A 5,748-nucleotide genomic window follows, 5' to 3' on the forward strand; every position below is an offset into this window, starting at 1 on the left:
TTCATGGCGTGGTTTTCAAACATTTGCTCTGATGGATGAGATCTGACTGCAGCTGACTAACTCCCAGCCTCTTTGGAAAGCAGGAAGCTGCCCACCTCCAAGCAAGCCCCATACAGAGTGAGTGTTGGAAGCCCTGGAAGGCTCACAAATGAGGAATTCTAGACTGCTTTGGAAGAATGGCTGGCAAAGGAACCAGGCCTCAGCCTGGTTCACCTCTAGGGGACAGAGCCTCATGCTGGGGACGACTGGACCCCAGGCTAATCTTTCTTTCTATACTCTACTGAGTTCTGCCTAGGTTTCCTGATAATACAGCATTTCCTAATAGTACAGCATTCATTTCTGAATTCACTTAGTAGTCAGCTTCATGTAAGTTCAGGAAAAAAAAATAATGCTTCTTTCAAAGCCCATTTTCTCTAAAGACGCTGAGAGCAAAGGATATGTTCTAGCAGCCTTCCCAGCCCTATCTTATATTAATAGGAAGAATAGTTAACCAAAAAAGTCAGTTACGTAATGAGGACCAAAATGGAAGTCTCAATAAATGGTCTAATTGGATGGCAGACATGAGCTTACATGTAATAGCTGTATTTTAAATGTTGGCATGGGGATTTTGTTTATTATTTGTTGTTTTATTCTTGGAGTCAGAGTCTCGTGTAGCTCAGACTGGTTTCATATTTGCTACATAGCTGAGGATAACCTTGAACTCTTAATCCTCCTGCCTCGACCTCCCTAGTGCTAGGATTATAGCCATACGCCACCATGTCCAGCCTATTTCAATTTATTTTTTTAAAGACGGGGTCTCATTGCGTATGTAGCTCAAGGTGACTTCAAATTTGCTATCCTCTTTTCTCAGCCTCCTAGACTCTACACATCACAGGCCCACATTTTCTCTTGTTCCCCCAATCCCCATTCCTCTGGTATGTGTGCGTTTCTCTTTTGCGGTGCTGGAGACTGAGCCCAGGAGCTCACAACCTCACCACTGGGCAAATACTCTACTACAAAGTTATGATCCCAGACTTGACTCTGAGAATCCTCTGTGTGAAGTCTTTGTCATAATCAGTGATGCCATTTTTAGTGCTTTCTTTTGTCTTGAGAGAATTCTAGTAAATTACTTTTGAATCTGTTCATGGTTTAGTTTTGTGGGTTTTTTTTTTTTGACAAGTCTCACAGTGTAGCTCAGGCTAGCATCAAATTCATCATCCCCCTGCTTCAGCCTCTCAAGTATGAGGCTCATAGACATGTACCACTACATGCAGCCCAAACACCAGTACTTCATTCACCATTTTCTTTTTTTTCTTTTCTCATGTGTGATTGAGTTTATTGTACAGACAGGTAACAGAAATTGGGGTTGGATAAAGAGTTAGACATAGAATTAATGTGGCCTTCTATCCATAGCAGCCTTAGCATAGCCATGGCCTTAGCAGCCCTGCCGTGGATCTGCCCGGTTCTTTTGCATCAAGAAGTTAATTTTCCAAGCCATTTCCATGGTGCAGATCCTCCAGCATGTTTCGTAGCTCTCCTGCTGGCGACGGTGGCAGGGCTTCTCATAGAAGCGCCACGGCTTTATGATTTCGGTAAGTCCGTCAGCAGTGAGAATTCTGTTTCGGGTTCTGTACACACCTTCCACGTTCCCCTCCTGGACCATCACAGTCCTGGTAATGAACTTCAGGTGCTATGGGATAATGCTCTTGTACACTGGTTTAATAAAATGCTGATTGGCCAGTAGCCAGGCAGGAAGTATAGGCAGGGTAAGCAGACAAGGAGAATTCTGGGAAGAGGAAAGGCAGAGTCAGGAGTCACCAACCAGATACAGAGGTAGCAAGATGACAAGACAGGACTGAGAAAAGATACCAAGCCATGTGGCTAAACATAGATAAGAATTACAGGTTAATTTAAATGTAAGAGCTAGTCAGTAATAAGCCTGAGCTAATGGCCGAGCAGTTATAATTAATATGAGCCTCTGAGTGATTATTTTATAAGTGGCTGCAGGTACACTGAGGGGCCAGGTGGGACCCGAGAAACCTTCTGACTACATTCTGGTGGTCAGCCATGGCCTTGCTTTTAAATCTTCATCCTTCAGGACCTAATGACCGCCGCCTCAGCACTCAGACTCCCTCATTCACTATTTTCAAGGCAAACTGACTTCTACATCACCATGGTGATGAGCTCTTCTTTCTCTCCCTCTGGGAGCTTCCATGGTTTATTTGCCAACGAGTTTCAGATGCTTTTTTTTACATTGACATTGAATTGACCACACACACACACACACACACACACACACACACACACACACACACACACACAGGCTCATGTAGCTTAAATCATGCAGCTGGTACCAAACCAAATATCTTTATCTTTCTCCGAGTCACTTCATACATTGCCCTGGCCACATTTGATGTTTCCAGAGAAGGGGCCTCTCAGACTTGAGCAGGTGTTTGCTCCCATGTTCTGCTGTAAACCGCATGCATGTAAACATTTTGAAATGGTGCTAACTTGAGTCAGACCTAATGCTTATCACTGCTCACTTCAAATAGAAAGGGAGTTAGATCTACTCTCTTTTACCCCTCCCAGTCTGAAAGAAAGATCTTCCTTTAGAATCTAGTCCCACCAGATTCCTTTTTACTGAAGTCTATTTAAGTGGATATATGTATTACATCCATCTATATTATACATATGGATATACTATTTTATAATACATATTTGTAGAGTATAGAATTTGGTGCACTATGCAGTTTATACTAATCAAATCAGGGTAATTATCATTTCTACCTCTTCAAACCCTTCTAGTTCCTTTGAAATATAATTTGTAGACTATGGTTACCCTACTGTGCACCAGATTTGATCCCTCCCATCTAGCTGTGTGCTGGTGCATACTACTTAGTCTCTCCTCATCTTCCCTCTGCCTTCTCTCGCTCCTTGTCTAGTAATAATTCTCTTTTTCTACATAGTCATCTTGTTTTTTCAGCCTCTACCACTCTACTAGCACTTGTCTTCTTTGCCTGGCTTATTTCACTAAACGTGATGCCCTCTGATTCCATCCATATTGCTGCAAATCAAAATATTTAATTTAAAAAATATATATATATATATATATATATATATATATGGTGTATACTTACCCTGTCTTATTTGTTCTTCTGTTGATAGACACTTTGGAAAATTCCATGTCTTGGCTAGTATGGATAGAACTACAATTAACTTGTGAGCCCAAAGATCTCTTAGACTTACCAGTTTTATTTCCTTTGGGTTTATGACCAATAATGGGATGGCTGAGTCACACAGTAGGCTATTTTCAGTTTTGGGAAGAACTTCCACACTGTGTGCCATAACAACTGTACTAATGTGCATCCCCACCAACAGTGCATACCAGCTGCCCTCTCTCTAGATCCCTACCAGCATTTGTTATTTTTTTGTTCTTGACTTTTTGATAATAGCAGTTCTAATTAGGGTGAAATTAGTACATCACAGTGGCCTTGATTTGCATTTCCCCGATGCCTAGTGATAATGAGTATTTTTCTTTCATGTCCTTCTTGCCTATTTCTATGTCTTCTTTTGAAACACGAATGAGATTGAGATCACTTGCCCAGCGTTTAAATCAGATAATTATATATTCTGAATATTGATCTTTCCCTGGGTGGATGGTTTGCTGATATTTTCTCCTGTTCCACTTGTCTCTTCATTCTACTCATGATTTTGTTTATGGAGCAGAAGCTTCTCTGTTGGATGCAATTCCGCTTGCATATTCTCGCTTTAACTGCACATGACTGATGGGGGCGGGGGGTCGTCCTGCTCCTGTACTGATGGCTTCCAGCATTTCCCCTATGTTTTCTAGGGGCTTCTTAGTCTCGATCTAATAGTCTTTGATCCACTTTGAGTTGTGTTTGCTTTTTTAATATTGTTGTATTTATCTAATTATTATCAATAAAAAAATTGGGAGTTGGATATTGGGGTAAGAACCTAAATGATCAGAGAAGTGATAGAGGTAGCGAACAGTGACCTCCTATCTCATCTGTTCCTCCATCCAAAAGGGCTGAGATCCTCTCTAAGCCCTACCCATCTACTTTCTGTCTCTCTATCTGTCCTTAGTCCTCCAAAACCTCTATGGTTAATTTTGGTCAGCTAGTAGCTAGCTCTGCCTTCTGATTCAAAGTAAACTTTATTGTCTGAATATGATCAAAATATCACATAACAGTATATGTAGAGGGGTAGTAATCGAGTTTTGTTCTTTGGTGGATGTATATCTAGTGCCCCATTATCACCTATCCAAGAGACTGCCCTTTCTTCCACGCGTCTTCTTGGTGCCTTTGTTGAAAATCCCTTGGCCGTATGTACGCAGATTAACTTCTGGGTACTCCATGCTGTTCCATTCATCTGTCCAGTTTTATACCAGTACCATCCTGCTGTACATAGTTTTGCAAATGCCAGAGACACCTGCCGTGGAAGCCACCTGTCCTCGACCCCAGAGACACAGTGGGAACCATGAGCCCGAGGCTGTGCTTTGCAGAGGCCCATGTCATTGGGCTGCATGAGGAGAGCGCGGATGGCGCTGGGATTCTGATAGCAGCTGCTGTGATGAAAAGTCTACCTACTGACCCTGGGGCAAGATGGAATCTAGCGATGGTTCTGTCCCATTGATATGGCGCGGTGCTACAGCAAACTGGGCACTGGTGTTTGGAGACTCATTGTGTGTTCCTCCTGTGGAGCAAAGCATTTGCGTAGACAGATGGAGTTTCAAGTCTCTGGTGCTGATGGCAAGGGCCTGGACTTCCCTGCTTCCCTGTGCCCAGAGATGCAAGAGCAGGAAACCAGGGACCCTGCTGCAGTGCACTGTGTCTGTAGACCACCCATCTCTGTGGCTTAGAGCTTTCTGACATGTCCTTGTGGGTTTCTAGAGCTCACCTGCAGCAGTCACTCCCCTGAAAACACAGGCAGGCATTCCTTAGTCACCCTGGGTCTTTATGGGGAAGCGAGAAGGGAGCTTGCTAGGTGGGATCCTCTCCTCCACCTGAGTCTTGACCTGAGTGTGAAATCAAACTGCTCAGTCAGGTCCCGAGTCAGCTTGAGTTGTATGAGTACCGTGGAGTGTGACTTGCCCGCGACTTGGCCACTCTTTGTCATTTATCCTGTCAATAATGCAAAGACATTAGGGGACAGCTAGGCTTCCCAAGGTGACCAGGCATCCTGTGTGGAGTTTTCAGCTGGCTCTTATCCCAGTGAAGGCCAGGCTTAGGGCAAGGCATCTGGAAGGATGTGGGAGGGAGGGCCGGGAGCTGTGTTTAAGGCAAAGTGGCTGAGTCAAGGAAAGGCACAGGGTGAGGGTGGGGAAGCAATCTTAAGGCTAGAAGACACAGAGAAGCAGAAACATCTGTCGGGGTCTAAAGGCGTGTATGAGAGCCTATACCGAGTAGATGGGGGTCTTTGCTTGCTGTCGTGGCAAATCTTTGTTGCCAACTTGACTGGATTTTAGAATAGTTCAGGAAACACACCTCTGCGCATGTCCATGAGGGTGTTTCTGGCAAGGTCGAGCAGAACGTAGTGAAACCAGGAGCTGGAGTCCTGGCCTAAATAAAATGGAGACAGAGGAGACGGCAGGCTGAATGCTAGCATTCATTGCTCCTTACTTTCTAACTGTGGGTACCATAGGGCCGCCTGCCTCACACCCCCACCACCATCATGGACCGCCCGCCTCACACCCCCACCACCATCATGGACCGCCCGCCTCACACCCCCACCACCATCATGGACCCCATG

General features: G+C 44.4%; 1 pseudogene; it reads right to left on the reverse strand.

The window, feature by feature from the left end:
- Nucleotides 1-1,414: 1,414 nt before the first annotated feature.
- LOC102913682 (small ribosomal subunit protein bS21m pseudogene) lies at nt 1,415-5,499 on the reverse strand (annotated as a pseudogene).
- Nucleotides 5,500-5,748: the final 249 nt, after the last annotated feature.

Source organism: Peromyscus maniculatus, chromosome 18 (assembly GCF_049852395.1).
Source record: "Peromyscus maniculatus bairdii isolate BWxNUB_F1_BW_parent chromosome 18, HU_Pman_BW_mat_3.1, whole genome shotgun sequence".
Classification (NCBI taxonomy): Eukaryota; Metazoa; Chordata; class Mammalia; order Rodentia; family Cricetidae; genus Peromyscus; species Peromyscus maniculatus.